The sequence below is a fragment of the Macrotis lagotis genome, chromosome 1 (genome assembly GCF_037893015.1).
Source record: "Macrotis lagotis isolate mMagLag1 chromosome 1, bilby.v1.9.chrom.fasta, whole genome shotgun sequence".
NCBI classification, from domain to species: domain Eukaryota; kingdom Metazoa; phylum Chordata; class Mammalia; order Peramelemorphia; family Peramelidae; genus Macrotis; species Macrotis lagotis.
In genome coordinates, this window is record NC_133658.1 from 909,193,383 (window position 1) to 909,202,542 (window position 9,160).

A 9,160-nucleotide genomic window follows, 5' to 3' on the forward strand; every position below is an offset into this window, starting at 1 on the left:
AACATGATTCTTGGTCTGCCTGCCTCAAGGTCTCTCCCTGCTCCAATCTAGTCTATAAAGTGATTTTCCTTAATTCTAATTTCTAAACTCCTAAAGTGCAATCTGACCATGTCAGTGCTTACTCAATAAACCTCAATGACTCCCTACTATCTCCAAGTTCAAAAATAAAACCCTCTGCTTGGCATTTAAAATTCTTTCACCTTCCTATTTTTCTTGACTTTATTGCTTTTCACATACTCTATGGTTCTACACCATCTTCCTACACCCAGAATTTGGCTAACTGTCCCTTCCCCTTGGAATCCTCTCCCTCCTCATCCCTACCTCCTGGCTTCCCTAGTTTCTTTCAAGTCTCAGCTAAAATCCCATCCAGCAAGAAGACTTTCTCAGTCCCCCCCCATGTTAATTCTTTCTCTGAGATTATCTAAATTTCCCCTAAATTTCCCCCTAAATTTCCCCTGCCATAGGTCATTATATCTAATTGTTTTCACCTTGTCTCCTTCATTAGCCCATGAGCTCCTTAAGGGCAGGGGACTATTCTTGACTTTCCTTGCTTTTTTTTCAGACTTTAGCACAGGAGTACTGAAAAATGTTTGTTGACTAATGTTGGTTCTTGTCCTTTGTCTTTGAAGAAGACCAAAATAATGTCATTTGATGTTTGAGACAAATGATAGTGTGTCTGACTATGGCTGATCAGACCAATATGAGCTGAAATGTTCTATCACAGGTTGGGCCCAAATGGTCCATGAAAACATCTGGGGTGGGTACTCTAAACTTATATCTGTCTATGAGTGTTGTCCTTTGATACATGCATAAATTGAATTTAAATTAGGTAAAGTTGCATGAAGTGATCCACCTCACTCCCTCTTCCAAAGTCATCATGATCCAGTGTCGAAAGACAGAATCAAGTCAGCTGGTGATGGCTCTTGATGCAGTGAATGACCTTGGTGACTTCTGGGTCTAACCAAACTCATAGCACTTCACAGCATCTGCTTCAGTTTCCTTCATGGTCATTGAAATGAAATGTTCTCATCTGCCCATTTCACCAGAGGAAGACATCACATGCTTGGAGTAGATTCTCCCCACAACTCACTGATGAGTTCGAGACTCCTTTGGTTACCCTCAACCTAGTTTAGCCAACCTGACAAAATAGTTTACTGTGGTGTGGCCACTGGGCATGCTACTGCTTCTTGGAGCCACAGGTGACACAGGTGGACATCAAAGGTGGAAAGCAGCCCTCATACCAAAGGTCTTCCTTGAATATACCCTACAACTCTACCGATTGATGTAACCCTCAGTAGATGGTACTCTTAGGAATAAAAGGGGAATCTTTCTTGTTCATTATTTTGCTACACTATTTGATGGTGATGATAACTTGATTTGAACTAATGTGTTCTCAATTTGACCTGGTAATATCAAAACAATGGGACCCATGAATTCTGGTATCAAGTCAATGCTGACCAATGAAGTGACCAAACTTGAGGGCTTCTGGGAACCCTTTTGAGATGATATGTTACAGAAATATATGATGTCCAGAGTGTGGTCCTGATTTACTAGTCTAGTTATACTTTCTAGTTATACTTTAAGGTATTCTTCCATATTAATCTACTCTGCTTCTCTACCTTTGGATTGGTATTGACTTCCTCTTGTATCTGCACTGGACCTCTAGAATTCAGGACCCTAATCCCTGGGAAAGCTACTCCACTTGGGACTTTTGCTCTCAGACTCAGTCAAACATCTTGATTTGTGACTGAATGGGTACAAACTTATATGGACCTCTATATCCTACATCCCAAACCATAGGTTTCAAACTAGCTATCTTGTCATCTGCCTGCTACTGCTGCATTCCTTCTTTTACTCCCCAACCTATTCCATCAAATAATCAAGTAATCAGATCGACAGAACTACTGCTTCTGAAAAGGCTTCTCCAAGGGATTAACTATTTCATGAAAGGCAACATGACATAGTAGAGTCAGGAAGACTTGGGGTCAAGTCCCATCTGTAACATAGAAGAGACACTGTCACTTCTTTATGCTCCATGCAAATATTTGAAGCCAGAAGTTGGGTGGAAGGGGTAATCTGAATATGGGAAGTAAATTTCTTACCAGTAACAAATCCAGTAAAAGTAAATGGCATCATTCACTAGAGTCTAACAAAGCTAATTTCCTTTTCTACCCCTCTCCCTGATGAGTTATCTTCCTCTAGTAAGATGCAAACTCACACCACTCTGAGGTCAAAGAAAGAGGAAAAGGACCTAAATGTAAACAAATATTTATAGTAACTCTTTTCGTAGTAGCCCCAACCTAGAAACTAAGGGGATACCTTTCTTCCTACTGGGAAATAAATGAATTATTGCATTGCGATATGGGAGTTTGGTGTATGTGCTGATAATGTCATGCAGCTAAGATGATGTCACCAATCAATAAATATTTAAGTGACTACCATGTGTTAGACATACTGGGGATACAAAAGGAGTCAAAAGACAGTCCCAGATTATAGTCTAATGGAGGAGACAACAGACAAACAAATGTATGTACAAAGCAAGACAGAGGATAAAATGTTGTTTATTCTTCAATTTGAAAGAGGAACAATGACATTGCAGGGTGATTGATGTTTTAACTTGTGGGTTAATAGACTTTAAATAAATTGTTCAGAGTCCTTAGCCTCACTCTTTCTTCCAGAGTCATCAAAGTCCAGTGGCAAGACAAAGGTCAGAATCATTGTGATGTCTTGGGATGCAATGGATAACCTTGGCATCTGATGTCTGACTAACCCTCCCCCACCATAGGTTTGAGACCCACAACCTTGTTTAGTCCATCTGGTCAAGGCAGTTTACTAGAGCATGGTCACTGGGCATATTATACTTCTTGGTGAGAGTTGGGTGGAAGGTTGGACACTAAAGGTGGGCAAGCAACCCTAACAGAGGCATTAGTCTTTCTTGAACATCCATTTTCCCCACAGGAGAAATAGAAAACAACAGAGGTAAGGCACCAGAATTAAAAGGAATTGGGAAAGGAGGTGGGATTTTAATTGTGACTTAAAAGAAGCAGGGAGATGGGTAGTAGGAACACAAAAGGGAGAACATTCCAGGAGACAGCCAGAGAAAATACATGAGCTGAAAGATGGTGGGTCTTATTCATGGAATAATCAGGAGCCAGTGTCAGTGGACCAAAGAAGATATATTGATGAATAAGGTGCAAGGAGACTAGAAAGGTAAAAGAGTGTTAGGTTATGAAGGCCTTTGGATGCCAAATGCATATTTTAGATTTATTATTGGAAATAACAGGGAGCCACTGAAGTCTATTGAATACAGAGGTCTGTGGGACCTACACTTTAAGAAAATCACTTTAGTGGCTGAATGAAGGACAGATTGGAATAAGGACAGACTTGAGACAGGCAGACCTCCTAGCTGCTATTGTGGTGGTTCAGGAGTAAGGTGGTGATGATCTGTATCAAGGTGGGGGTGGTATCAGAGGGGAGAAAGAGGCCTGTGTGAGAGATGGTGCACAGATGACATCAGCAGACCTTGGAAATAACTTGGATATGGGGGAGATGAGAGATAGGGAGCCTGGGGGACTGGGAGAATAATATCGCCCTCCATAATAATAAGGTTGGAAGAGAAGATGGTTTTGGGAAAATAAGATCTTGAATTTGGTTTTAGACATATTGAATTTAAGATATATACTGGACAAGGATAATTTAAGATGTCTACTGGACATCCAGTTCAAGCTGCCTCAAAAGCATTCGGAGAGGTGAAATTGGAGGCAGCAGAGAGTTCGGGACAGGAAAAGCCAGAATTGAGAATCATCAACAAAGAGATAAGTAAATTCTCTGAGGAGATCACTAAATAAAGCAGGATAGAGATAGAAAAGAAGAGGATCCGGAATAGAACCTTCAGAGACTCCTCTGAGTAGAGGGGGTGATCTGGCTGAGGAACCAGCAAAGGAGTCAGAGAAGGAGCAGTTAGAGGAATAGGAGAGAACCAGGAGAGAGTGGTGCCCCCCACACCTAGGAAGAATGAAGAAGAAGAGCATGGTGAACAGCTTTAAAGACTGCAGGGAGAGGGGCGGCTAGGTGGCGTAGTGGCTAAAGCACTGGCCTTAGAGTCAGGAGTACCTGGGTTCAAATCTGGTCTCAGGCACTTAATAATGACCTAGCTGTGTGGCCTTGGGCAAGCCACTTAACCCCATTTGCCTTGCAAAAAAACAAACAACAAAAGACTGCAGAGAGGCCAAGGAAAAGCATGACTGAGAAAAGGTCATTGGATTTGGCCAACTAAACCTTCCTTAGCAATTTTGGAAAGAGCAATTTCACTTGGAATAAGGTCAGAAATTAGATTGTAAATGGTTAAGGAGAAAAGGTGGAAGTACCTATTTCAGATGACCTTTTTGAGGAGTTTAGCTACAAACAGCGTAAGAGACATAGGATGATATTTAGCTGGGATAGAAGGATCAAGTTTTGTTTTGTTTTTTTCCAGCATAGAGGAGATACAGGCATGTGTGTGTGTGTAGGCAGTAGGGGAGGAGACAGGAAAAAGGGAGAAACTGAAAATAAATGAGAGAGTGGGATTGCCAGAGGAGGCAGTGCATTGGAGGAGAAGGCGTGGCATGGGACCACTGGAACAAGTAGAGGGGTTAGTAAATTGTAAGGTGGCCTCCTCATGTGAGATGAAGGATGAAGGAGGAGAAAAGGGCAGAAGGCACCCAACTGATAGATGAGGAGGAGAGCTGAAAAGGCAAAACTCATGGCCAATGGCCTCAATTATTTTTGTAAACTATGAAAGTGTTGGGGAGGGAGAGCCAAGGAAGGCTTGAGGAGGGATAAAAAAGGTTTGAAAGAGTTAGGGAGGCGATTGAGATGGATAAGGGAGGTAGAGGATTGCCTAACAACAGTGAGAACCCAGGTGAGGCTATGCAACATTGATTTATAGGGCACCCAGTCAGAATGATTATTTCAGTTTCTGTATGGAAGAGGCTAGGGAGCTAGTCATGGGAGTAATGTGAAAACTGGGGGATACATGAACGTTTTGACTTGGCCTCTAACTAGATGTACTGTCAGTGTTTCTAAAAGGGTTTGAGTCAGTATCAGTCAAGGCTCTGTTGCATTTGTGTCTCAGGGAGCAAACAGACCCCACCAATGGTTTTCTTTGAGAGAACCATGGTGCAGGAGGGCCTTAGGGCCTCCTCCTTTCTCTCACTGAGGGATGGGGGAATCTTTTCTTCACCATCAGCCTGCAGTCTCATTGGATTTATTTCTTTTGTTTTAGAGATCTGTGATTAGCAACTCCATTTCCATTTAACCAGGTAATGTCTAATATCTTTTATGAAGAATGATTTGCTTCAGAGATAAATCCAAATTCAAAAAAGTCTAAAATCCTGGGTCTTTGATTTGAATTGTTATTCCAATGAGCCTTCCTCATAATGAACTTCCTCATATTGAGGTTGATATTTTAAATTTAGATTAGGAAATCCCTTTGTCTCTTCCCCAGTGCTTAAAGAATATGTTTGTGTGTGTGTGTGTGTGTGTGTGTGTGTGTGTGTGTGTGTGTGTGTATGTGTGTATGTGCTTGTATGTCCTGGCTTCTATGATCAGCCCTCCTGGGTCTTGCCTCGAACCTAGGGGCAGCATCCCACTCTTTCCCTAACTGATTCCAAGTTCCCCTCCTTCTCTTGGGTGGCTTCACAGAGTTATCTAGAAAATTCAGGCATACTTCCCAAAATATCTAGAAAGGGAAGAATGAGGCATTCATTATCTCCATCCAGTTACCACCCACATCACGGAGAAAAAAGACTGATAATCCTTGCTATATAATAATTGTTTGAAATTAGGTTCTTTTCCCTTTATGAATGGGAAGCTCTGTGAGTATATCCTAGCTGAACTTTGAATCATTTCCAGGGTGAAGCACAACTGCAGCCAGTCAGACCTTGACAGAATCACAGAATTACAGAACTGGGAGGGAGCTCCAAAGTGGTCTAGTGTAACCATAGCTCAGAAGGAATCCTCACCAGAATGTGCAGGATGAGTGCCTGACAGATCTTTGCTTGAAGACCCCCAAAGAGGGGGATTCTGCCTTCTTGAGGGATCCATTCCACTTTTGGACAGCTCTAATTCTTAGGATATTTTTCCTGACATCAGTCTTCAATTTTCCTTTTGGCAGATTCCAAATATCACTCCCCGTTCTTCCCTCTGAGGCCAAAACAAAACTAATCCAATTCTTCCTTCCCAAGACAGTCCTGGAATTATTGGAAGGCAATTATTATTTCACTCCTATATCTTTTTTATTTTTTTACAAACTCAACACTCCCAATTACTTTACCTGATGCTCCTATGTCATGGACTTAAGATCCTTTGCTGTTCTCTGGACATTGGTCCATCAATTTCCATCTTAAAGAATTAAACACCATTCTTCAAAAGATCAGGCCCAATGAGGGCAGAGTACAGAACCTTAGAAGTTCCCTGTCCCTGGAAACTTTGCCCCTTACAATGCAGCTGAGAACACATTTACTTTTTGTGGCTTCCAAAATCCTGTATTGTAGTTCACTGAAATCCTCTAATTTTTTTTTGAGAATGATTGGCACTTATTCTTGTCTCCTCCTATGTGTTATATTTGAGGAGTTGTTTTTTTGGCTACATTTGGGTAAGAATTTATATTTTTGCTTGTTGAATTTCATCTGTCTAGATTCTGTTCAATCCTTTAGCCTTTTAAGATCCTTCTGGATTTTGTTTTGGTCATCCATTGTGGTAGCTGTCCCTCCAGGTCCATGTGATCTGCAAATTTGATGCTCTATGTCTTTATTGAAATTATTGATGCTTGGGTTACTCCACTAAAGACATTCTACTACACTTACTTGAAATCATTAAAAAAAACTGACCTTTGAGTTTGACTATTCACTCAATCGTTGGTCCATTTTATTGTATTGTCTATCCAATCTCTATCTTCTCTATGTTAGTAAGAGAAACTTTAAAAGAAACTTTGCTGAAATTTAATTCAACTTCGGTCACCTAGGTGCAACAGTGAATAGAGTGTTGGACTTGGAGTTGGAAAGATCTGAGTTCCAATCTAACCTCAGACACTTACCAGCTGTGTGACCCTGGGCAAGCCCTTATCCTCATTTGCTTCAGTTTCCTCATCTGTAAAATAATACGGCGAAGGAAGTGGCAAACCACTGTTATATCTTTGGCAAAAAAATCTCCACAAAGAGTCTCACAATATTGAAACAACAGCTTTTTTGTGACCCTTAAAAGATGGCCCAACTGCACAGGATTATGACAAGGATTTCAATTTTTATCCTAGAGATAATAGGGAACGTCTGAGGGTTCTGGAGAAGGAGAGTGATCTGAAGGGAAATGGTTAGATTTATGAATGATGGACAGAGTATTGCACTTGAATCTTGCTTCAGGAGTCTGCCTTACTTACTAGATGTGCAACTAAGGGGCAAGCTGATTAACGTTTTTCCTCAATGTTCTTTCCTCTATAGTAATATCTAACCAAAAGGGTTGTTATAGGGATTTTAAATTACCTAACATATGGAAAATACTTTGCATGCATCTATGAAAATGCTAACTGGTGTTATTGGGCTTCAGGAAGATTAGTTGGGTGGTTGTGTATTTGGAAAACCATTTAGGAGGCACTTGCAATACTCCAGGTCATAGGATGTGTAAGATCTGAAGGAGAATGGCTGCTTTGAGAGTGAAGAGAAGCAGAGAGAACATTGAGAAGAAACGTTAGGCAACTTGCCCATAGTTGCACAGCGAGTAAGTGAAACAGGATCCTGAAGCAAGATTCAAATGCATTACTCTACCCATCATCCATCTTCTACCCATCATCTCTCCTCTCTCTCTCTCTCTCTCTCTCTCTCTCTCTCTCTCTCTCTCTCTCTCTCTCTCTCTCTCTCCTTTTTTTCTATTTGAGAGAAACCAGGTGACATGATTTTGAAAATCAAACCTGAATGGTTAATTAGTCCCTGTGAATTACAAAGGAGCATGTACACACACCTTTGACTAGTATTTAGGGTGATTTGTCTTAGAGCACTATTCAAAAAGTCCCTTTTTTATAAAGGCAAAAGGTCATTCAAAAGTAATGGCATATTCTTGCTTCACATTATACATCAAAATAATTCCTAGAAATATTTTGTTGTTACTGTATTGCACTCCTGACATTTCTAATTTCCTTAGTTTTAGAAGATTTTCTAAAGACTGTCTACAAATGAAAATTCTACTAGTGCCTAATATAAAAGATGAATAAATCTACATGAATGAAATGCCTACTGTGAAACTTTAATTGAGCTGATCAAAGAATAATAGAAATAAAACTTATGCACATTTTACTAAGCTCAAATGTAGTATTTCCATTGACACTGCAAAAATATAATCTCATTAATACTGTCACAAAATATTAACTCTAAGGCTCTGAGGTGATCCGAGAGATGTGTAGAAATGCTACATGTGGGAGCTTTGACTTTATTTCTGGAAGTCAGAGAATGACTAATGGAGGAGACGGGCAACTGAATACCCACTGGGATCACCTGCTCGTTTTGAACAGCTGTCAAAACCCACCTCTCTATAATCCTCTCATGGTACCTGTTCTTTATTCTGTTTCTGGAAGCCAAATTGGACAAGGTAATCTCCACCCTTACGACTTTAGATATCTTTCTAACAAGATGCTCCCTAAAGTGCTATTTATAGCCCTTACTTCTCTGTAGTTTTATATCACCCGATGTATTCATAATAATGTTTTGCCCTTCATTTTCAAAGAAGACTATGACACTAGGGAGATGATGTCATGACAAACATGTATATTGGTTTTGAGTGAGGGGCTCTTGTGCTAAGTCCCCAGCCTCACTTTCTCCTCTAGAGTCATCTGAGCCCAGTGGCCAGATATGAATCAGGATGACTGGAGGTGGTCCTGGATGTGAGGTAAGTGACTTGCCCAGAATTAAACATCTGATGTCAGGTTCTCCTGACTTCAGGGCCAGAGCTCTACCCATTGGGCAATCTTGCTGCCCTATCTCTTTTATGTTTAAACAAACATCACCCCTTTATGTAGCTTAGATTAAATTTTATCTTAAAAGTGAAAACCTGCATTCTCTCTCACCTTCTCTTCTATTAAAAAAGCAAACCCCTTTTTACAAATATGTAAAAATTAATTCTGTAATTATCCATT